Source organism: Lissotriton helveticus, chromosome 7, assembly GCF_964261635.1.
Source record: "Lissotriton helveticus chromosome 7, aLisHel1.1, whole genome shotgun sequence".
Taxonomy (NCBI): domain Eukaryota; kingdom Metazoa; phylum Chordata; class Amphibia; order Caudata; family Salamandridae; genus Lissotriton; species Lissotriton helveticus.
This window is the reverse complement of record NC_136068.1, coordinates 9,973,871-9,999,046: the sequence shown is the minus strand read 5'-3', so window position 1 is coordinate 9,999,046 and position 25,176 is coordinate 9,973,871. Positions and strand designations below refer to the sequence as shown.

Below are 25,176 nucleotides of genomic sequence, written 5' to 3'. Positions count from 1 at the left end.
CACTAGTAGAATTGTGATTCCATTCACCGCTGAAGCTTTTTCAAAAATGACTTCTATTAACAAGTCTTGTTCTTTTGCTTTTGTCTTTTAGAAACTTCATTATTTTATTTAAATATTTCATTCTCTTTAAAATCAAAGGAAATAATATTAGTTTCAACTTAAACGCAGTATCTACTACAGTTTCAATCTGCTGCTTCTTTTTGCAAGCTAGTAATCTTCTTACAATTGTTCAATACATTCTAAATTACTTTACTTCGAAAGAGTCGTAGTCGAATCTCTTGAAATTGTTTTTGTCTTTGTGTAACTTGTGATTTAGTCTTAACTTATTTTCTTAGCATTTGAAGTGTCATTCTCCTTCTTCTTAGTTGAAAAACTCTTCTTTTTCCTTTCATTCCTATTGCTGTCATATACTTTCTCCACAACTTTTTTTAAGAAACTGTTAAGTGGTCTTACCTAAACAAACTTTATCCTTGGTAACATCCTCATTAGTTTCTAAAATAGTCTGGTTTTTTTTCTTTATGTAGATGTCTTTTTTTGTTTCCTTCTCTTTTAATCTTTTCTTGCCTAATAAAATAATTTTCTGAAAAACAAAGAATTGTTTCAATAGTTTCTTGCATCTATTCAATATTTTAATATAATTACATATGCTTACTGATACTAACTACCAAGCAATTATTTACATTACTATTCTCTGGATTTCAAATATCAAAACACTATTCATTCCACTTAAATATGTATAGCGCGTACTTCAACAGTACCTTCACAAACACTTATACAAAGTGCCATAATTACTCATTTCTATCCTATCATGTGTTTAACCTCATTCTCCTCTTGCATCTCACTACTCAGCAAATACTAACAATGTTGGGCCCCTCCAAATGCAAATCAGAAACTCTTTCCATGACATAGTTGAAAGTCTCACCATATTACTGAAAGGATGCATGCATCTCCCTGTGTCTTTTCCTAGCGGCATCATACATAAAACAAACATACAAAAAAACTGTGTTTTATAGGTATCATATATTCCGATTTCTAACTCATGTGAAAATACATGTTGAAGCATAGACATACCTCAGCAAAGTTAAACTGTTAAGACAAATTATCGAGCAATATAAATTGGGGCAATATGTAAGTTGCAAGAGTGTGCGTTTTTTTCTATAGCATAGAATTTGTTTACAACTTTCTCTGTGATCGTCACGTATCCACAGAAGGCCAGTGAGGGTCAACGCAGATGGATCTCTGTTACCTTCCTTTTACAAATGATGGGAGAAGAACCGTTAGAGAGCGGGAGGAAGGAAGGGGAGGTCAAGAGATGTCTCATTCCCAGTTTCTCCATCTACTGCCCCTGTGATTTACACAGCTTCAGCACGAGCAAGAAGCCTGACAATTACCTTAACTTATATTCATGTGTGATTCACCAGTGTGAGCAAACCTGTGCACTAAGTGTGCAGGCAACATTTTATTTTTTTCATCTCCCTGTACTTATTAAAGCATTTCCCTGTTAAACGCCACCTCCACAGCATTTCCCCACAAGGTTCAATCTCCAGAAGGCCATTTTTATTTCCATTTTCCGAGCCCACTTTCTATGTCTGGCCACTGAAGGTGTAAGAACTAATTTTCACTGTAGATGGGCCTTTGCCACCTACCTTTAACAAACAACAGGAGAAAAACCGTTAGAGAGCAGGAGGAAGGAGGGGGAGGTCAAGGGACAAGTCATTGCCAGTTTCTCGATCTGCCGGCCCTGTAATATACGGAAATTAACCATGACAAGAAGCCTGACAACTACCTTCACTTATATTGACAGGTGCTTCACACGGTAAGCAAACCCGTGCACCAACTGTACTTACAACATTTCATTTTTTTCTATCTCCCTGAAATTAATAAAACATGTGTCTTCTAAAACTGCCCCCCCTAAATATTTTTCAATTTTTGAACAAGGAAAAATGTGCCAACTTTGGCCGTTTCCTTTACGTTCCCAAACCGATTTTGAACCCCAATTCATCAGAGGACCTCAGACACAAGACCATATTGTTCTTTCAACATGACACAAAACACTCACATATCATTGAAACATGTATTTGTTGAAATGTACAAATTAAAAACAAATTTTAGAAAAAAATGTTCAACATATTTTTTGTACTATTATTTGATAAATCCAACTGTCTATAACTACTTAAAAATATATAAAATGCTGGGGAGGCTTCATTGTGTGATTGCATAAGCTCTTTTGTACTACTGTAAGGCAGTCTCTGACTATAACTGAACTGGGTTTCACATGACATAACTACATGCATACTTCTGTACTGAAAAAATGACTATAAGAGTACTGTTTTATGACTCTTAGGGCCATATGTATCATACAAATTCACATTTGCAAATGTCCAAATTCGCAGAATTTCAGCCTTTGTGAATGCGAATTTGGTAAATGGGATGTATGAAGGAAAATCCAGTGGAAAATAAGGAATCGCAAATTTTGCGATTCCTTATTTTGCAATTGCATTTAAGGAATCGCAAATTTTGCAATTCCTTAAATGCAATGTATGAAGCTAAAAAAAAAGCTAAAAAAAAATGCAAATTGTCCCTAAGGAATCGCAAATTACCACCAACTTCAAATTGGTGGTAATTTGCAAATTTCTTGAAAAATGCCCATTTTTGCATTTTTCAAAGTGCCATGTGACACACATACATGCCCTTAGGGCATGTATGTGCACCATAAGTGCACCCATGCTTATTTCAGGGGTGTAACAGGGTGTCCTTTGGACACCCCTGCACCCTTGAAATTATTCTCAATTTGCGATTAGCAAATTGCGAATCGCAAATTGAGAAAAAATTCCCATTCCTTGCTATGGGCTTCCGGGCCCATAGAAATGAATGGAAAAGTATTCCTTAATTGCGAATTCACAATTTGCGAATTCACAATTAAGGAATATCAAGAAATCGCAAAAAAATTGTGATTTTCTTGATACATACCAATTTGCGATTCTGAAATAGCGATTTCTTAAAAATCGCTATTACAGATTCGCAAATTGGTACCTTGATACATATGGCCCTAAATTTAGCCATGATTAAAACTTAGCTATGCACTGATCAAGATATTGAAGCGTGGTGGTGCTAAATGATTCCTATGTTTATTTCTATTTCTTGTATTCTGAACCATAGTTTATCCATATGTCTTGTATCCAGAATCATAGCAAGTGTTAGGCGTTTTCAGTCACAAGGATGCAAATGTGACGCTTTCACAGTTAACAGTTTTCAACCTCTGCCAATGTGTGCACATGTCAAACTGTTAACACGCATGAGAAGCTTTAGTGGTTAGCTATTTTCAACCTCTGCCAACAGGTGCACATGTCAAACAGTCAAAACATGAGCTCATGTCAACCAAAAAACATGGGATACACAGATGCTTGGGGCAGCACGTTACTTCCATAGGCTACTTGGTAACCAAAGACTATGTAAACCACACCCAGCCCTTTGAGAATCGCTGAGTCTCGGTTTTAAGAGTCAGTTACCTGTGTCCAGTCTGCGATCCAGCTTCCCTTCTTCTGCGACAGCAAAAGAGGTTTCAGACAAGTAAGTTGTTGGATTAAGGAATAGTAGATATGTATAATACGTGACTATTTATCCGAACGGTGGAATTAACCATTGTAATTCTTTCTTGTGTTCTAGGAAACAAGTAACTAAAAGTATTTCTTGAAAGAATAAGATTAAGAAAAATTATTCATTATATCTCGATATCGAGACTTATCAAGATGTCGAAACTTTAGATATTTGTATAAAAGATGCTAAAATGTTCAATGTGTGTTTGTTATTCAGTTGTTACATTGTTTTTTTATTTGCATCTAAGTCTAACGTTCACACGGAGACACAATTCAGAAGACACAGTTCCCTTGTGAAAACCTACATTCCTGATTCCCTAAGAAGGGAAACGTTGACGCAGTAAGACGCTTGATGACATTTTCTCATTTATCTTTTTCTCTCTTCTCATCCACATTCCCTTTCTCCCTGAGGAGATATAGTCTGACCGTGTATATTCTACTACTTTCATTCTATTGTTCTTCAGAGAGGTTGGGGGTCTGTCGGCACCAGGACTGAACAATCCGGAACACAGGTTAGTGGCCACCATAACATACTGCCTCACAGTTTCTAAGAGTCACATTGTATTGCCAGAATAATTGGATAAATGCTTCTATTGTACATCACTGAATAGATAAGTTCACAGATAGTATTGTAAAAAAATAATCTCGGCATACATAGTGCCTCAGTGAATGCCTTGAGAAACCCTACATTCCTGAGTCCCTGAGAAGAGAATCATTAATGCAGTAAGATGCTTGATGACATTTCGTCATTTGTCTTTTTCTCTATTCTCGTCCCTATTCCCCTTCTCCCCTGGGGTGATATAGTGTAGCTGTGTATATTCTACTACTGTCATTCTGTTCCACCTAGGAGGCGTTGGGGACCTTTTGGCGCCAGGACTGAACAATCTTGAATACAGGTTAGTGGCCATCAAACATACTGCCTCACAGTTTCTATGAGTCGAAGTGTAATGCCAGAAAAATTGGAAAAATGTTTCCATTGTACAACACTAAATGGATAAGTTCATAGATAGTACTTCAAAAATTAAGCTCTGCATACATAGGGGCATATTATTAAGGAAGTGGCGGAGAGAAGCGTTAGCCTTCTTGACTTAATGCTTCTCTCCACCACTTCCGAAAAGCGAGGCTGCACCATATCAACAAGGATATGGTGAGTTTCCCCCTGCATTGGCGCTAAGTTTCACAACTTAGTGCCAAAGCTGGCACCCTTGCGCCAGAGTGCAAGGGTGTCTGCAGGCAGGGAGGTTTGTTTAAGTACAGGAAGGTGTCCCTTCCTGCACATAAACAAACCTAAAATGCCAGTTTGTAACTTATGTGTGTGTTGCTTTATGCAGCACACTTGTAAGTTACAAAACTGCATTTTGAAAAAAGGTTTGTTCATGTGCAGGAAGGGACACTTCCTGTACATAAAAAAAACATGGCATTTTGCTTTTTCCATGTGTGCTGCAGCAGGCAGCACACATGGAAAAAGCAAAAACGAGGAGAAATAAAGCATTTCTCGTCATTTTGTCAAATTAGGACCAGTGTTTTCCTGGTCTTAGATTTGGAGCTGCCTCCTATTATTGCTGCCCTCGTTAATAGGGAGAAGCTCCAAAATTAATGGGTGTTGTGGTGGAACACCTACCACAACACCCACTGCATGCCCCTTTCACGCTAAACAGCGAGTAAAATGGAGCCTTGATAAGAAGGCAGCGTTAAGCCATGTTAAATGGCTTAACGATGCATTGTTAGTAAGGCAAGGCCCCTATTGCTACCACAACGTCACTGAAAGTGACAATGTGGTGGCCATAGGGGCTTGTTAATATGCCCGATAGTGCCTCAGTGAAGGCTTCAGTACAAAAGTACTTCCTCGCTCATTGGATAAGTAATCCATGATTGATTTAATTTGTGTGGTTGTTGTGCGTACATGACTGCATGGCTACTGCCTAAGTAACTTTATCAGTAAAAAGATAATATCTACCTGTTTACCACACTGCATGGAATCGATGAGTGCTTTCGTACTGCCTCACTCATTAATTAAGTGCAAGAATACAAACTGGGGGATTGCATAATTCTGCTGGTAATGTCTGGTTGATTGATCTCTGTATATCGCAGCCTCCAGGATTGCATAACACATTACCCAGATCATACATTTAATTACCTTGAAACTACTTTTATTCATGAATTAGATTCCTTGGTTTTGCATTTTGCTTTCCGAATGACGATAAGTAATATTTCATAACAGAGAACTACACTTTTTACCATTCAATATTCTTTAGTTTGTACACAAATTAAATAAAACGAAAATTCTAACTTTCTGCCCCTAATTTAAACTAATTTTAAACAAACTCCAGTAGCTGCTGTTAATCCCATACTCAGTGTGCTTTTCCAAAGCAATTATCTTATTCCAAATACCTGCAAGTGCTGTGACTTACAAGCAGGCTACATTTCTGCTACATGTATTTCACCTGCATGCAACCTGTCTTCTACTGACCCTGGTGCCCCTTTGAATGCGACCTGCATGTCTTGCTCTCTACTACTTCACACAATCCCCTGGATTATAACCTGTTGTTGCAACCATTGCTAGCACATGACCAGGGCTGTCCTGGATACAAACGCTTGATAGATGCATTTAATAATGCAATAATATTTTGACAAGAAACAACGTGCATACGTGCAACATTTCCTTTATGTTGCCTGAATCCATTTTGGAACCCAAATTAATCCTGTACCTCACTTTCAAAACCATAAACTCATTTAAAACATGACAACCTACATAAATATATATATGGGGTACTTGTTGAGCAAATACTCACACTCTATGCAAATTTTTTAACAAATGTGAAACAGCCCACTTCAGTAATACTATGTTACTTACTAAAAAGAAATATTTTCAAACTTAAAATATTCTCTCAAAGACTTAACCACTACTACTACACAATATATAACACACCGTATTTATTGGTAACTCACCTCTGTAGTTGGTATGCAGATTTTGAATTTCACAAACACATGCAATATTTTCTTTCTTGGGCAATAAATGTAATTCAAGACTCTTGTCAAGAATAGAACAAGTAATGGTAAAATTTCCCTCTCTTTCCACACAGAAATACATGTACATAACAAATCAAAATCCTTCCTTCATTATTTCAAATTGCAAAACGCATTCCTATTAATTACTCCTATTAACCCTCTCTAATTCTCTTTTAAAACGTCCCAAACTTGTTCTTTCATTTTGTGGTGTGGACACTCCCCCATACTGCTGCATCGCTACACAGCCCCGGACCCTTACAACAACTCAAATGCCTATTTCTAACAATACTACTGCAAATTTTAAAGAACATAAAGGGGGTTTATCTCCGAGAAAGCGGAGATAAAATGATCTCCCTATTACCTAGCTGTCGCTAACACCAGTTAGTGACAGCTAGTAGGAGATAGCGACCATCTTGGGCACCACTTTGCATGTCAGTGATATTTATCACTAATGACATGCAAAGTGGGCGTGCCTAGATGTTAGCGACTGGAAACAGTCGCTAACATCGCTATCTCGCTATCTCGCTATCTCGCTATTACCAACTTTTGGAGATATTCGCGCTAAGCGCGAATATCTCCAAAAGCTAACAACTGCCCTGAGCAGTTCTTATTAATTGGGATTTGTAAGGAGCACTCCGTTATGAAGCTTGTTCTCAGATCTTATCCACTGGTGCTACGATTAACAAGGGTTGTCAATCCCTAATTCAGTGAGTAGCCACAGTATTCCGAGATAGTCCGTCTATAGTTTCTACACCACGCGAGCAAACGGAGCACATGTACTTTGAAAACTCCGCGGTCGTGTACCGGTAAACAGAGGCGCCGAAAGGATAGCAGTACATTGTTTGAAGATTAGAGCAAGAAATACCAGAATCTCGAACCATAGTGAAGCAAAGATACATCTTTGACGATCAGCACGAGAAAATGGGCATTTGATGAAGATATAACTACAGATACATCAGTTCATGACAAGACAGATAAGATTTTCCCCTGAGGAAGGCGCCAATAGGTGCCGAAATGCATTGGGCTCTTCGAGATGCAATTAATTCAAAACGCTATGTATTATGTTGAATTGCTCTGAAAACTATTATGTTAAAAGTATAATGCAATGAAATGAAAATTGTTATGAATATGATTTTGAATATGAATAACGAAATGAAAAGTATAAAAGAAAGAAAATGATTAAAAGTTGAACTGATAACTACGACAAATTGTTTGGTCGACAATTAAGCAAAGAAGGTGCGGAGCACCAGGTGAACAGTGCACGATTAGGTGGGCACCACAACCCATCATAATTTACTGAGCAGTTCTTAGCCATGTTATCCAATGGGAGGTGGATAACATGGCTAAGAGCATTAGCTCGGTAATGCCTGAATATCGCGGACTTTTCAGCGATATTCATGTATTGCGGACGTTTTTTATCGCATTTGCGATAAACCTTGGTAATACCAAGGTTTGTCTGCGATAAAAATCGCCGCAGCTCAGCGGTAAATTTTTGTCTCTAAACAAGCAATAGCGATAATTATCGCTATTGCTTGGTAATATGCCCACACTTCTTGTACACATACTACTCATTTTGAAAATGTACTTTAATAGCTCACTAGTTGTAATTAATTTCACATTTCATATTTTAATAACAGTTATTGCTACTCGTCCCCAATCACCTTTTTGCCAATTTCCATAACAAAGGTTTCTGCAACATTCAACCAAAGGCTGAAGGTCACAAGTTCAGCAAATTTCATCCTAACTCTTTCTGCAACATTCCACGGCCCCGTGCAGGTCATAAGTACACCATACTTCATCCTAACAGTTTCTGGAACATTCAACAGCAGGTGCAGGTCACAAGTTCACAATTTTTTAAAGTTCAGAACAGTACCTTCCAAATGCAAGTAGCAGGTGTGGTTGTGCTCTGCACGTCTGGTCATATCCTATGTAGTGTACGTTTTACATTTTTTTTATTAAACAATCAGAAACATACTTTCTCACGAAAGTAACATGCACTCTAGTTTTCACTACACAATGTTCTTCATCACCCATTCCGTTATCATTTTCTCAAAAAAAAGCTTCTTTTCCACCTTTCAACATATCTCTTATTGTACCAACAGACTACATGATCTACAGATTTCTGGTAATTCCTTCTAGCCATACCTTCAAAATGCTTGTATGGATTGTAGGAAACAGCTATGTTTTCTGGTGCAAAAGGTATGCTGAACAGAGACACATTGACAAAGACCTAGGTTCACAAAATGTGGACATTAAATGATTTGCACAGAGAGGATTAAAGTGGCACCAATTGTTGCCTTTGGTTAAAACCTCTTTGCATCTCCAACCCCCTGACTTCATGATTGTGCACTGTGGTGGAAACGACCTAGGCACATTGACTGGGGTAGGTCTGAAAATTCTCATGAAGGATACATTTGGACAATTCATGTGGCTTTTGCCTCAAACTGTATTTTTATACTCCAATTTATGCCAAAGACGGAAGTGGAAATGGTCAATTCAATTCTGTCCTCAGATTGAGGCAGCGAGGAAGAATGTCAATAAAGCAGTGTCTGCATACTCAGAGATCATAGAATGGGGCCCATATACAACCACATAAGTTTTGATATGGATCATATCTACAGAAGTGATGGAGTACACTTTACAGATAATGGAAACAGAGTTTTCCCAACAACCTGAAGCTGTTCATCCACACTTACATGTAGCTCCAAAAAACTCACAATAAAAAAAGGGCTCTTTTTAGAGAAACCCTATAACTCAGAACTTAGCCGGGTGATTTTAGTCCCAGGGAACTGTATACTTCTAAACATGTGCTGCTCTTCGGAGCAGAGAGGGAGAGAAGACGCGTACCCCTCATATCATTATATTTGCTTCAAGGAAGTGGCAGTCCCCGTGACAGAAGTAAACCCTGTATCATAACTAAGCACTGCTCCCGGGAACTGACCCACCCGGGGGTCTAATTAAACAAAGCACTCAACACCATGCTTCATTTTTCTTTTTCCCGCCGTGATTTCCAGTCCCGACTCAAATCCCAACGAAAACAAATAATATGTTTTTTTATATTCCGACTCCTTGTGACACCCCCTGAGCACACCAGGAAGGTCACAGTGTTCCTTTCCTACCCTCTTCTACTTTTTCTTCCCACTTTCCTCTTAGTCATTTCAACCAAGTCACAAAATGGTTGCCAAGGCTTCCTAATTTAAAGTGTTGGAAGCCAATCCCAGGCAAGCTTATGTTCGGAATGCCTCAGCCAATCAGATCTCACAATTCTCAAATATTGGTATCTGTAAATCTTTAAATATCTCAAAAACTACTTAACGGCTTTACACCATTAAAAGAAAAGCATGCTTTTTGGACGAAGAACTATCTCTCTGGCAAATTTGGTGTAATTCCGTTCAGCAGTTCAGGCTGTAGCCATGTCTAAACTTTCCTATGGAAATTAACATGGAGAAAACATGTTTTGGGACCCCCCTTTTTTCTCAACCCACCCTTCACAAATCAGCCCCAGAATTTTAAGACAGGAGCTGACCAGAATCAACAATTCGTTTTGAAAATTTCATTAAGATGTGTCAAACGGTGTCAAAGTTATTGTCAAAACAAACAATGCTTTTCCAATGGAAACTATGTTCTAACTATAACTACCTACTGGTGACCGCCAATAGGTAATATATATATAGCAGTCACCAGCAGGTAGGTATAGTTAGGACCAAAGTTTCCATAGGAAAAACATTTTTTGTTTTGCAAATAACTTTGGTGCCGCTTTACAAATCTTCATGAAATTATTAAGAAACTTGAAAAATTCCCTTTCTGGTTAAGCTGCGGTATTGAAAGTTTCGGGGAGATCTGTCAAGCGGGGCTGAGAAAAAAGGGGAGGCTTAATATACATTTTCCTGATTTTCTGTCCATGTTTTTTTTTGTTTTTTTAACATGACTAAAGGCCAAACTACTTAATGGAATTAGATTAAATTTAGCAGAAAGCTAGATATTGTGGTAAAGAGTAAATTTGATACATGTGTATCAAAGTCTCCCTAAGGACATGCACATACAAGCCCTACGTAATATGCACAATTCATTCGCTTACCAGTCTGAAGTTTTGGGAAATCATAAAATCCAGGCTTGAAAGACAATATGCATTGTCCATGAGAAAACGAGAAAAAAGAGACCAAACGTATTGAATATGGATGACCATGGGGGAAAAAGTCTCAGACAGAAAAAACCCCGCTTTCCTTGCTTTATACAAAATAGCCCGAAAAAAGCTATATCCTGACCACAACTAGAAACAAGCATTTGCAATGCAATACGACTCGTATTTACGCGAGACGTATTGCATTACAAATGGGAGTTTTCGAATTAAAAAATGCACAAGCAAGAGTGGGGCGGATAAGGGGATGGCGATAAAACAGCGAACTGCAGGAGGGGGCGGGGGGACCACCGGGCAGCAAACAGTGTTCTGGCAAAGGGGCTGATAGCCTCGGAAGGATTCAAATGACCACATAGGCATCAGGGGGCAGGATTAAGAAGACAAACACCAATCATAAGGCAGTATTTATGCTGAAAGACAATTAAAAAGATGGGCGGCAAGGGGGTGGAGCTTCCCCCACTATATTGTACACAGCATCTTTCGTCGAGACAGCGCATGCGCTGCCTAGGCAAAACCTAAAAATTAAAGAAAAACGCTAATGGGACATACTTGTTCGTTGATCCACCCGAACTCCGCATAACGACATAGCGCTGTTACAAAAAATCCAGGTAGTGAAATCCTCAGCCGTGGAACTGATATGCGGCCACGTATCAGTGGAAATGATCCACGAAGAAGTAAAAAAGAGTCTCAGGGGGTGTGGGGTAAGGAAAAAGGAATCCCACAATGATGATCACAAATAATAGCACAATCCAGGAAACGTTGTACAGATGTCTGCAATCCTGCAGACACCGCGTCCAGAACGCGACCAAAACACACGGGATACCGAAAGTCCCAGAACCAACAGGAAACCCCTGAGCACCAGGCAAAGCCCTTCCGTGTGAAATGAGGAAGCAAAGAAGGCAGGCTGCAGGCTCCTTTTTAATGCGTGCTGAATGAAATGAGCTACACCAGCTGACCTGGTGACCTGTACATGCATGCCCATAAAAAGAGGACTAAGGTAAGACGTCTAAATCCCAACAGTCCCCCCATCCACTTTCTCTTCCTCTCTCCTCCTTCTACTCGTGCCCTTCTCTTCTCCCCATGATGTTATCAAGGCCCTGAGTCTAGGATCTCTCTTATACTGTAGCGTGCCCTCGCCTGCCTTAATGCTGACGCGCTGTGGCCTGGTATGCTCTCTGCAAGCAGAGTGCTGCCGTGGATGCTTCCCAGCCTGTGCCATGGACCTCTGCTCTTTGGACACATAGCTCCTGAATGAAACACTGTTAGTGTCCTGCTGTTTACCTGTGGTGCATATGATGCTTATTGCACATACGAAAAGGAACTAATATCTCCTGTCACAACTATCACTACTGTATATACTACTCTAAACCAATGTGAAAATGTGATCTCTGTCTGTACACATTGTAATACTGAATTACCAGCATTTTGTACAATTCACTCTTAAAATGAATGAAATTGTTTAAAAAAGCAAACTCCAAACCTGCCTCTGTTCCTCTATACATCTTCCCCCTCGACTCAACACACTTAACTTGGGTAGTTGGTAAATCTCTTGATAATGCATTTTCCATTTACGCTTTAGAAGAAATGGTTCTAAACAGATGCAATTTTTTGTCTTTTCTCAAAACAATGATGTGGCAGCTTTATAATCTCCAGTAAAGAGCTGCAAAGTGTGAGAGTGTGACATGAAAGGCCTTGTTTTCTGTTTTGGCTTTTACCAGTTTTTGTATTCCCAATAAAGCTTTTGATGAGCTTCAGTTCTATGTGAACCTCCCGAGACAACCTAAAATGTATGATTTGCTACATACTATGGTCTCCAATATTTTTAAAGCAGACACCTTGTTGAAAATCACCAAAAATGCCTTGTATTTGTATTCATTTTTTTCCACATTCTATCATTTACACCACAGATTCTGCAGGAACTGCTCCCCCAGGTCCCATAACAGTTTTCCCCCTTTTGTGTTGTTATTACTTGGGCTAATTTCAACCAAACCACACCTTTGGGTGGGTGTTTTAAGCTTCAATAAAAATCCATGACATTATTAGGCCTGAAAACAATCAGCCTGATTCATGTAGGTAAATTGCACTCGCAAAGGGCCAGATTCTGAGAATCTGGCCCTTTGCAAGTGCGATTTTTGCATTTGGTATTCATGATACCAAATGCAAAAATCGCTATGTAAGACTTCGCATATTTGCGTGGAATGGCATTTAAGGAATCTCTAATAGAGATTCCTCAAATGCTATTCATGACACAAAACAAAATAGCGATTTTGGACTTTTGGGGCCGCTATTTACCGACAGGTCAGACCTGTCGGTAAATAGCAAAAACTCAGAAAAATGCATTTAAAAGCATTTTTCAAAGTTGCATGTAGCACACACACATGTCCTTTGGACATGTGTGTGCGCAACACCTGTCCAAAAGTGCATTTTAGGGGTGCTACAGGGCGTCCTTTGGACACCCCTGGCACCCTTAAAATCGCTATCTTAGTTGCGAGTAGCAAATTGCTACTCGCAAATCCCCATTCATTCCTATGGGCCTCTTGGCCCATAGGAATGAATGGGGAGTATTTGCGAGTAGCAAATTGCTACTCGCAAATAAAGAACATGTAGGAATCGCTATTTAAGTAGCAATTCCTACATGAATGCAGTTTTGCGTGTCCTCAATAGCGAATCGCTATGATTCGCTATTAGGGACACGCAAAACGGCATGTACATGAATCAGGCTGTTAGTTTCTGTTTTCTCCAGTGACTGGTACAACATCCGCGTCACAAAACTGAAATCCTGTTCATCTTCTGGGACATTTTCCAGTAAAGGTCATTTCTCTTGCTGTTGCATCACATCCTGTGCAAATATTGACTTTCCCATTCATTTGGATTCCATTGTTTGCCTTTTAAACACACTTGTAAATGGTAAAACATTTTTATTGGAGGTGGAGTTCACTCTTTTCTTTAACCTACATTTAAAAGATCAACAGCTCAGGTGTCTCCATCTAAGGGGGCCAAAGGCTGCTCAGAGGAAAAGATGCAACCTGTCTCACTGAACTGCACCCTTCTTAACACACACAAATTTAAAGAAAACACATGTATTTATTTATTTTGAAGGTTTTATAGAGCGCGAACAAGATCCTTACCGATATCAGAGCGCTTTACACACAGAATGGGATACAAAGGTAAAGGAGTAATAATTAAACAAGTCATTTTGTGCAAAGATGAGCAAATGGTTACACAATAGAAACAAGGTAAGGTAGCAACGGTGCATAGGTGGTCAATATACTTAGTCATTGGAGGAAGAATGCTGAGTTACGAGATTACTTTAGTCTAAATTCAGGTCAATTTAGCTAAGAGGAGAGATTTTACTTCTTTTTTGAAGGATGCCGTGGATGAGATAAGGCTGATTTCTGGAGGGAGGGCATTCCAGATCCTGGAAGCCATCCCTGAGAAGGAGCGTTTATATGTTTTTTTCTTGTGGAATCTCTGAGGTTTCAAAAGAAGATTGTCTGCGCTTCTTGTTGCTCTTGAGCCACCCGAGATTGTCAGTTTCTGAGCAAGGTAGCTGGGGGAGTTGTGGTGTATAGCCTTGTGGGTCATGCAAGCGATTTTCAGGTGTATTCTAGCTTCGTAAGGAAGCCAGTTCAAGGCATTTAGATCGGGAGAGATGTGTGAGCATTTTTTAGAGCCCGTGATTAGTCTGGCTGCAGCATTAATAGAGGCTTTTAATGGTGTAGTTGTCGATATGGGGAGGCCACAGAGGGCAACACTCCCATAATCCACTCGAGGGATAACTAGGGCTTGGACTGCAGTTCTGAAGTCATTGGGAGGAAGGAAAGGTTTCAACTTCCGCAATGTGTTGATTTGGAAATTAGCTCCCTTTGTTGCATTGCTGATGTGATGATGCATATTGAGATTGCAATCGAGGGTTATGCCTAAAGATTCCGCTGAGTCCACAATAGTAGGTTGAATGTTGAGTGCAGTGAGATGATTAAGCCAGGCCTGAGTGATAGGGACTTTGGTGGGAGGCGCTATTAGGAGGCATTCCGTTTTTAGAGCTTTAAGTTTGAGGTGATTCTCTGCCAGCCAAGTCTGTGTGTTCCTAAGCGTTGTGTTGAGTAGTTTGATGTCATCAAGAGTGTGTACTTTAAGGTAGAGCTGGGTATCGTCTGCGTACATGTGAAACTGAACCTTAGTTGCTTGAAGTAGTGTGGTAAGTGGTTCCATGACTAGATTGAACAGAGTAGGGGAGAGGGAGGATCCTTGAGGGACACCTAGTATTACAGGAACTGGTGTGGACATAGTATTGTTAATCTTGAATTTCTGAGTCCGGTTATGCAGAAAGGAGGTGAACCACTTGAGTACTGTCTCTGAAATACCCATTCTGACATTCAGCATATAGAGTAAGTTCTCGTGTTTGACCGTATCAAAGGCTGATGGGAGGTCGAGTAGTATGAGGAGGCAAGAACCGTTCTGATCAAGAATTTGAAGCGCGTCATCAATTACGTGTGTCATGGCTGATTCCGTACTGTGACCTGCTCGGAAGCCTGATTGGTGTGAGTTGAGGAGGTGAAAGTGTTCGATGTGTTTTGTCAGTTGGAGGTGTACACATTTTTCTAGGAGTTTGGCCAAAGTAGGGATATTAGTGATAGGGCGGGAGTTGTTCAGCTCGGAGGGGTCCGATGTGGGTTTCTTTAGTATGGGCGATACCTGTTCCTCTTTGAGGGAGTCCCGGATGCATCCTTGTTAAAGTGAGCTATTAATGATTTTGGTCCAGAGTGGGAGAAGCAATGGGATAAAGTCCTTTATGGCGTTTGCGGGTAGAGGATCGGTGAGGTGATTGGAAGGCTTCAGTGTACTTAGAATCTTGCCAATAGTTTCTTTCGAGTACGTTTCAAAGGATGACCACGAAGAATTGTTTTTTAAGTCAATGGGTGTTTTGTTGTGGGGGTTTCCTGATGTTGTCAGTCTTCAAATGAAAGAAAGTAGACAATTCTTCACAGGTCGGTGGTGCACTAGAAGTGTTTAAAAGTCTTTGAGGTGCATCCCTGGATTGAGTTTTGATTAACTTGAACAGTTTTTTGGGTCGGTTTCTTGTTTGGTCAAGCTGGTGGCTAAAGAAAGCTGCTTTCGAGCGTTTGATTTTCTAAAGTATGCGTTTCTTTTTTTCTTTAGTGTTTTGAGGTGCATAGCTGACGGGACAGATCTCCAACTCCAGTCTCATCGCTCGTCTATATTCATTAAGAAGCCCGTCGAACCATGGATTAGTGATTTTAAAGGAAACTTTCTTTAACTGAAGAGGGGCAGCTTCGTTGATAATAGAGGTCATCGAATTGAGGTAGTGGTCGGTAAGAACCTGTACATCAGCAGCGCCAGTAGGGGGTAAGAGAAGATTGTAGCTGGGGGAGGCTAGTGAGTTGGGATTGAGTTTCTTCAAATCTCTCTTCCAGACCTTTGATCTGGTGGATTGAACCGGGTTGGATTTCACTTTTTCAATGATGATGAATGTGATAATGTCGTGGTCAGACCAGTCACAGAGTTAGATTGACTCGAGTTGGATGGAGTCGGCTTTGGAAATGATTAGATCCAGGATAGAGCCTTTATCGTGGGTGGGGCTGTTGCAAATTTGGGTGAGATCTAGGGCGCTGAGGAAGTTTTTGAGACTATTGACCACAGAGTCGTTGTGTTCGTTCCAATGGAGGTTGAAATCACCAAGGAATATTTATGTGCGTTGTCGTCCAGAGTTCGTTGTGACCAGGTCCATGAGGTGTTCAGTAAAGGTGAGGTTGTCTCCTGGTGGGTGGTAGATAATATGTAGGGAGCATACAGGATTGCCTTCACTGTTGATGTCAAGGCAGCGGTGTTCACAGGAGGAGAATATAGGGGAAATGGCTCTAATTACTGAGAAGTTGCTCCGGTGAATACATGCGATTCCACCCCCTATTTTGCCAACCCTATCCAATCTGATGATGTGGTAATTAGGGGGAACTAGAATGTCAATGAGTGGCGAGGAAGAGTCAGTTAACCAGGTTTCGGTGAGTATGGTCAGGTCTAGATCATGTGCGATAATGAGGTCTTCAATGTCTGATGCATGTCTAGGGGCCGATCTACAGTTCAGAAGTGTGCATTTAAGCTGAGGAGTGATAAGGGAGGAAGAGGGGTCAGGAGTGAGTGTGACTTTTTAAAGATTATTGGCAACTATACCTCTATCATTCTATTTGGGGGACCTGTGGGGGTTGGGAGGGATAGTAGGGATGGGAAGGTGTGTGGGGGCTATGTGGGTTGAGGGTGCAAGATCATATGAGTGCAGGAGGGAGTGTATGTCGTACGCCGAAAGTGGGTTGAAGCTTCGTAGAGGACGGGTGGCAGAATTACGGGAGGGAATGGAGGTACAGAAAGGAGGATTCTGTTTGTATGAAAGTGGTGGGTGGGTGGTGGGCTTGTTGGGTGAAAGGGTTCTGGGGTGTGGGGTGTCTGGGTTGTTTCGAGAGCAACTCTTTGAAAGCATGAAGTTTGTCTTTAATTTGAAGAACAGTTGACATAATCTTCTCCAAAGTGTTGTTTGGAACGGTAGTGGTGTTAGAGCGAGGTATGAGTTGGGGAGGTTTGGCTCGGTTAGGTGTGAAATCAGGTGGAAGCAAGGGAGGGGAAGGAGGGATGATGAGTAGAGTGTTGGGCACATCATTGGCATGGATGTAAGGGAAGTGGGAATATTTAGTGATGGGTGAAGAGGTGTGGTAGGTGTATCCAGGAGTGTGGTAAGCTCTGGTGAAGTGGTTGGTGGAAACGTATGAGAGGGTGTAGTGTGTGTGATTAGAAGGGTTGTAGTAGCAGCTAAATGGATAGTGGGTGCATTAGGTAGGAGAAGGCAGGTGGGAGGAGAAATAGGGGGTGTGATATGTTTTAAAGGCGAGTTAGATGGGGTGGCACGATCATAGGGTGAATGTGGTGTGGAGCCCTTTTATACACCACGTGGAGATCACAGGGGTGTTGAGTGGGATGGAAGGGATCAGAGTTCAAGGTGACCGAGTGGAGTTTGGAAGGAGCAGGGGAAGGTGTAGGAGAAGAGAGAGTTAAGGTGGGAGAGTTGTTAGAAGGGGAATGGTCTATGAATGGAATAAGTTGGGGGAACAGCTTCTATAAAGGGTGCCGAGAGGATTCAATACTGGGTTGAGGGAGGAAGAAGGTGTTGTTGTGGGATAGGGGGGAGGTAGGGGGAGGGATGGTGGTGGAGGAGGGGGGACAAGAGGTGGAGGGGGCTGTGGGCATAGCGGGGAGCGTAAGAGATTGTGTAAGAGGTGAGTTAGTAGATACGGTCGAGCAAGTTGGAAGTATGTGAGGGTTAGGTGAAGAGAGGAGAAGTGTGTTGGAGGATAGGATAGAAAGGGTGAGGAAGGAGTAAGGTCCAGAGCTCCTTGATGGCAGGGGGGTAGGGGGTGGGAGGGTGGCAAAGAGGGTAGAAGTTGAGGTATCCGGAGTGCTAGGCGTGAGGGTCAGTTGGGTGGAAGTAGGGGGATTAGATACATGCTCTTTAATAATAGGAAAGATGTTATCAAATAGGTATAGACTGTGATCCGTGGACTGAATGAGAATAGTTCCTTTGTTGTAGATGGTGATGGTGGCTTGGAAGAATTGTGATGGTGCAGTGTAGATCATAAGACCATGTGCGGATTTCCTCGTCGAGGAAATCGAGAGTAAGGCTAGGAAGACTTTCCTCCATTGGGCTCTACGTCTAGTGAAGACATAGGTACTAAATTTAAAATATCAGAGGAGATATGAGAAATAGACGACAGAAATACCAATTGTTATTTTTTACCAAACCAATAATCTCGCAAGAGAGTTCATTTATTTGTTAAATAGTTCCCTACCTGCACTTGGAAGCTATGATGGAATGAGTGGGAGAAGGAAGACATATGGAGGGGAGAAGGCATAAAAATAGAATAAAGTCCCCAGAATATCAAATGACAGTAAAATAATTGTTCAATGCACCAGAATGCAGGTTCAAGTTACCTGTAGCACCACTGGTTCATTCTCATAGGTATCATGCCCCAAACACAAGTTAGGTGCAGAATAATAATCATTGGTAGTGCAAATCCCTCCCCTAAGTCATAAAATAAATGGTGTTGGGTTTATGCCTTTCTAGATGGAGACTGCTAACACAATGATATAGCAGATGTGGTGGAATGTCTGTATGAATACAGTTGCTAAGGTGGGCTGATTTGTGGGCATTTCTGAGTTGGTTCAGCAGCAAAACCTGTTCAAGGCCCGTACGTTCGGAAATCGTTTGTTTCACCAATAGTTGGCAAGCAGTTCCCCACCCAGAAAACATGTGCATCTTCAGCAAAGTCAAGGGAATTATTCATTTTGTTTTGTGGTATGAAGGGAGCACCTCAAATTGAAATGGGGACAAATGGAAACTTTCTCTTTGTGGAAAATATTGCCCATATTTAGAAAGAAACTCTTGTAATAGCATTTGCTATCCCATTTCCATTGACTGAATGTACCCACATATGTTGCTACATGTGCAGATACCTTTATCAAGTGAGTACTCTTGAAAATGTGCAAGAGCTACAGACTTGTAGCTTCATCACTTGAATATTCTCAGAATTCAAAAAAGAACAGTAATTTGCACAAAACTCCGGAACAGATGGGCTATAATATTGCAATTATGATACTGCCACAGGTATAGTAATACTCTACTGTAAAATGTGCAAGGCAATAGAAGTGATCCCTGCAGACTAAGCCTACTATAAATCAGGGATGGGTGATAAGAGAGCCATAATAAAGAGGTAAAGAGCCTGATTAAATGTTAGTCCATAGGTAGTTATATATAATTAAAATTGAATAGCACAAAACGTCAATGGTAGTGATTCAGATAGATAGATAGAGCTGATAGTCGTGGGGGACGGTTAAGGAGATATTGGGTTGCGAGGACTCATGGAGCCATGTCTCAGTGATGAAAAAGAGGTCTGGTTTCTCTGAGTCCAGTAGAGATCAGATTTCCAGAGCGTGTGTTTGGAGAGAGCGGGCTTTGCAGTATAAGCCTGTTAGGTTGTTATGAATAGAAGTTACTGTACTATTAGCAGGTTTTCTGAGGCATAGACATACTGTTGCAGAGGGTTAACAATTGAATGAGGAATGTTTTTGAATAGTGGGACCCTTAGTCGCGTGAAAGGTGGTGATGCCTACCACAGGGGGATATTTTATTGAGCGATTCGAACTTTTGACTAGATTACCTTATTATAGTCATAGAGGGGCTGAGAGAAAAGTAGGTGGCAAAACAGGCAGAGTGGCTGGTGGCAGTCATGTGCGGACGGGTGCAGACGGGCTTGCCTTTGGTGCACCATCGGCATGACGCTGCGCCCTTCCGCTCTGTGCACTTCCTTAAGAGTGACTGGAAGTGGGGGGGGAGGGGCTGAAACAGCATCTGGAGAGCTGACCTCTTGTGCTCAGAGGTTACTGAGGGCTAAAAATGGTAGTGCTTTAACCCTCCGCACAAACAGCACTTGCGGGACGGACCAGGGCAGCACAGCCTAGAACAGGTGAGCAACGCGTTAAAAGAGTTAAAAAATGTGGCTGAAGACCAGCAACTAGGTCTGACCTGTCTTCGTTTGAGTTTCTGTTTCTGAGTACGCTCCTCGTCCACTTCTGCACACTTCCTTAAGAGTGACTCGAAGTAGGCAGGACTGCAACAGCGTGTGGAGCACTGACCTCTTGTGTTCAGAGGTTACTAAGGGTTAAAAACGGCACCTTCCGCAACAGGCCAGGGCAGCACGACGTAGAACAGGTGAGCGGCATGTTAAAAGAGTTAAAAAATGTGGCTGAAGACCAGCAACTAGGTCTGACCTGTCTTCGTTCGAGGTTCTTTTTCTGAGTACGCTGCGAGGTAGGAGAAGGATATTCCGCACTTTCTGGTCCTGTTGATGCGTGGGACAGTGGCTGGAGAGAGGTTGGCTGATCGGAGGTGTCTATTGGGTGCGTGGAAGGAGAGGCAGTTGTTCAGGTATGTTGGTCCAGTGCTGTGCATGGCTTTGTATGCATGGGTGAAGAGCATGAAGGTAATTCTTCTTTTGAGTGGGAGTCAGTGGAGATCGCGGAGGTGTTGGGTGATGTGGCTGCAACGGGGGATGTTGAGGATGAGCCTGGCTGCAGCGTTCTGTTCGGTCGGGAGTTTTTTAAGTAGTGTCTTGTTGATTTCAGCTTAGAGCGCATTGCCTTAGTGTACACTGCTACTGAGGAAGGCATGTGTGACAGTTTTTCTGGATTCGGATGGGATCCATCGGAATGTCTTTTGAAGCATGCAGAGGGTAATAAAGCAGGTAGAGGATACAGCGTTGATCTCATGTTTCATTGTGAGTGATGAGTACAGTATGATGCTGAGGTTTCGTACGTGGTCTGGTGGGGTAGGGGGTTTAGCAAGAGTGAGGGGCTAAGGGGAATCGTTCCATGTGGACGGGGTAGTGCCCAGGATGAGGACTTCTGTTTTCTCAGAGACGAGTTTCAGGCAGCTGTTCTTCACCCAGGTAGCAACGACGTTCATCCCTTCTTGGGAGTTGTGTTTGATGATGTTGGGATCATTGGTGGGAGAGAGGATACGCTGAGTGTTGTCAGTGTAAGTGAAAATGTTGAGCCCATGGTTCCTGAAGGTGGTTGCAAGGGGGCCATGGCGATGTTGAAGAGGGTGGGGCTGATGGAAGAGCCCTGGGGCACTCCACAGTTGGTGTCTGTCAGTCCTGAGAGATTGAGCGGGAGTCTGACTTGTTGAGTTCTGCTTGTGAGGAATGAGCATATCCAGTCGAGGGCCTTGTCGCAGTTGCTGGCGTCATGCAGTCTTGTAGCCAGGGTGCGGTGTGAGACGGTGTTGAAAGCAGCCGAGATGTCCAGAAGGATGAGGGTTGCCATTTTACCATGCTTGAGGAGGGAGCCGATGTCATTGGTGGTGGCAAGAAGACCCGTCTCGGTGCTGTGGTTGCCGCAGAATCTGTATTGGGAGATGTCCAGGACATAGTTAGCATTGATGAAGTTTGCAAGTGAATATGGGTCTTTATAACAAATGCGTTGTTCATTCATTCCTTTACAACGTGGTCGTTACAATGACCCCATTGTTTCTATGTGATTCATTACATTGCAAGTTGTTTTAATGACTTGCTGGAGAGGGCGCGCTGGACTTAGGAGTAGTATCATTTACTATTCCAACTCTTGCGCATTCAACAGTTCGGAAAGGTATTTGAATAGTAAATTATTATTTTCCTTAGGTTAGCGTGCCCCTAACAGCAAGTGGTTGAAACGACTTGCGATGTAATGAATTGCGTCGAAACAAAGCAATTGTTGTAATGACCACATTGTCATGGAAGCACGTTGTGGAAACAGCGATGTAAATACTGTTGACCTTGCTATCTGGGTGTTGATGTCCTTTTTGACGACTTTGGCTGTGAATGGAAGCAGGAGATGGGCCTGGGGTTTTTGAGGTCCGTTGAGTTGTTCGAGGGTTTCTTCAGGAGAGGGTTGAACTTGCCATTTTTCCAATCATTGGGGTAGGTGGCGGTCTCAAGGGAGCAGTTGATCGTCTGACATAGTTTGGGTGCGATGGCCCAGGCGCTCTGTGGAAGATGTGGAAGAAGGTGTTGGCTATTGTATAAGTAGACACAATCGCAATGGACCGCACACCGCTAGCCCCTCCTCCGGATCGCCCCTAGGGACTCTGGTACATAGAGTTCTTGAGTGGTTCACCCCAGTGGGTGCAAGTAGGTACTTTGCTGGTGCATTGCTGGAGTTGCGTCGCAAGTGCGACGCAGCTCCAGCATGGCTCTAGGGTGCCCTATCCTTCAAATGCTGCGTCAATCCTTACGCCTGCTTCAAGCAGGCGCAGGGTTTTGACGCAGCATGGGCCTAAAAGTGACTGAGTGAAATCTTGTAGATTTCACTCAGCCACTTTTAGGAGGCGTTCCTGCGCCGGAACGCCACCCCCTGCGCAGGAACGCCTCCTTAAGGCGCAGATGCGTCACGTTGTTAATACCCCGCACCATGGTGCAACTTTTGCGCCACCGCTGCATCACAAAAGTGACACAACGGCGGCGCAAAAGATCCGCAAGGGGCTTGTAAATCTGCCCCATAGTTTGTTGTTTATTTAAATGTTCTTGAGGGAGCTGTCAATCACTGTTTTAGCTCCTCCCTTTGGATGGAACATGAGAGTGAAGGTGGAGAGAGGCTGGCACCTGTTGAGTCAACATTGATTGGTCCCAGTGCCAGGAATCTCTCTGGTACACGTGTCACGTGACCTGACATGAGACCTGCTGGGAGGAGGCGGGCTGCTCGCCTCCGGTATAAACATAGGAGCTGAGGGCTGACAGCCCCACCCTGAGACTGAACCTTGTGTGCCCAGGATCACACCTCGGTGCCAGCCACCCCTCGCCATGAAGGTCGCTCTGGCTCTTGTGCTGGTGGCAGTCAGCTGCTCCCTGGGTGAGTGTCCTTCCTGGGCTCGGGGGGGGGGGGGGGGGAGGGGGCTCTGAATGGACCTGTATTTGAATAAATAACAAATCATAACATTCCTCAGCGCACCCCCAGGACTCAGTAATATCTGTGGAAGCGAGAGGTATAGAGACCCCCCCACAAAATAAACAGTTCCATCTCTGCTGGAGGGGATTCTTTTTAAAGTAAATGTAAAGCTCTTTAGTTTCTTCTTTTATATGTTTCTTTACATGTTGGAGTTTTCGTCTTCAATGTCCCTCACCCTCACCTGAGAGGGGGCGTGGCTGGAGAGGTGAGGTCAGGATGGGGATTTTGAAAGTACATTGTTATTAAACCCCCTTATACTTTTGAATTTGTGGCACATTCTCAAGTGTTGTTTTTATTTTTTTAACAATGTGGGAAAGAAAATTGATGAAAGTATTCCAAATCTAGTTTCAAAATACTCTCTGGAGCCATTCCTTCTCTATTCCTCATTTATCCCTTTGCTGAGTAAATACAACAGCGATTGGTGATTTTATGATCCAGAAATACAACAATTGCTTCAGGGCTTTGTACTCTAGAAACACACAACAGCCTACCTTTAACAAATATATTAAAATGTAAGTTCGACTGCTCCCACGAGCCCAGACAGATACAACCACGATGCAAGCTGCCAGGCTCTTACTTACAGGCACAAAAACATGTCTGAGGCAGCTAAGAGTTTACAATAAAACCCAGAGGATAGCTCAGAGGGTTTGCTGCAGAGGAGGTATCTCGGGGGCTGCTCCCTCGGTTCCCATGGAGACCAGAGAGGAGGGACTGGCTGAGCCGATACAAGGACTGTTTTGAGGAACCTTCAGAGATGGCTGAAGTGCTGGAGAGGACACAAACATACATTAAACGGCAGGCAAGTGAATATGCAAATTAGTAAACAGTATAGTTTGCCTTGAATGTAAAGTTAAATTTAAAAGGAAAAAAGACGAGTCATCTGGCAGAAGGTGCAACCAGTTAATTCATTAAGTAGAAGTCACCATTGACTGATAACAACACACAACAAACAAATAGGATTGCTCCTATCAAAAACACAGAGATACATTCACAATTTAAATTTCTTTCGAATGTCTTCAAATAGTTGACTTCGGGTGGTCCTAGTGACACATTTAAAGCAAGTTGGTGAAAGCCTCTCTAGGTGTGGTTAACGTAGACAAGGCGGCCAGATTTTAATATATATCAGGGTCAAAATCAAGGTAAAGTAAACATGAAAACTCAGATGTCTGGGTTGGGCACCAGCAGGAATGGTGCTTTACCTGTTTAGGGTGTGGTATATAGGGCGGGTCGCATCACACCCCTCCTTGGGTTTGGGATGCAGAGGCATGCAATAACTACTACAGGGATTTTATTGGCCAAGTATGTTTGACCTTCCTTGAGGCATGTCTTTGAACCATGACTGCTTGTCTAGGCTCCGCCCCCTCCCCTCACCTCCATCATTAACCCCTGGAGCACAGCAGCCCCAGCAGGTGGCGCCCTTCGAGCCTCTCTGCTCGAGGGCAAATCCAATCCAACAAAGATCCATGAGTAAGACTAGATGGCTAGGTTGATATTTTTCATAATTTATTCTCCCAAAGTACATTAACTGTTTTTATGAAACTGTGAGCCGCCCCTTCTAAATATTATTTATTTTAATGCTCCTTTTTGATTAATTAAAAGTCATCCACTGGTGTGGTCTGCATAATAAACAGCAACTTTTGTGAAAAAGCATATTATAATTCCAAGCCTCCTTTACTTTAACATTGTACATGGAAGGATGCTGCCAAAGTGACAAATACATGCGTTGCCCCCCCCCCTCCTTCGTAATCCCTGCCCTCATATCTGCCTACAACGGTTAATGCATTGAACACCCTTCAGAAGCATCACATGCAAGGTGGACAGACACATCTTCAAGCCCCAGACCAGTGGGACACCCAGACCCATGTACAGCAGCCCCAGAGAGCAGGCACC

The 25,176-nt window shown here is 42.3% G+C and overlaps 1 long non-coding RNA gene across 1 annotated transcript in view; it reads left to right on the top strand.

Annotated features, from left to right (window-relative positions):
* The first annotated feature begins 23,053 nt into the window (after window positions 1-23,053).
* The window catches only part of LOC144766567 (uncharacterized), a 176,261-nt gene continuing 174,138 nt past the window's right edge, over window positions 23,054-25,176 (top strand). The window contains exon 1 of the long non-coding RNA XR_013597840.1: window positions 23,054-23,190. This is a non-coding gene — a long non-coding RNA (uncharacterized LOC144766567). The remainder of the gene's footprint in view (window positions 23,191-25,176) is intronic.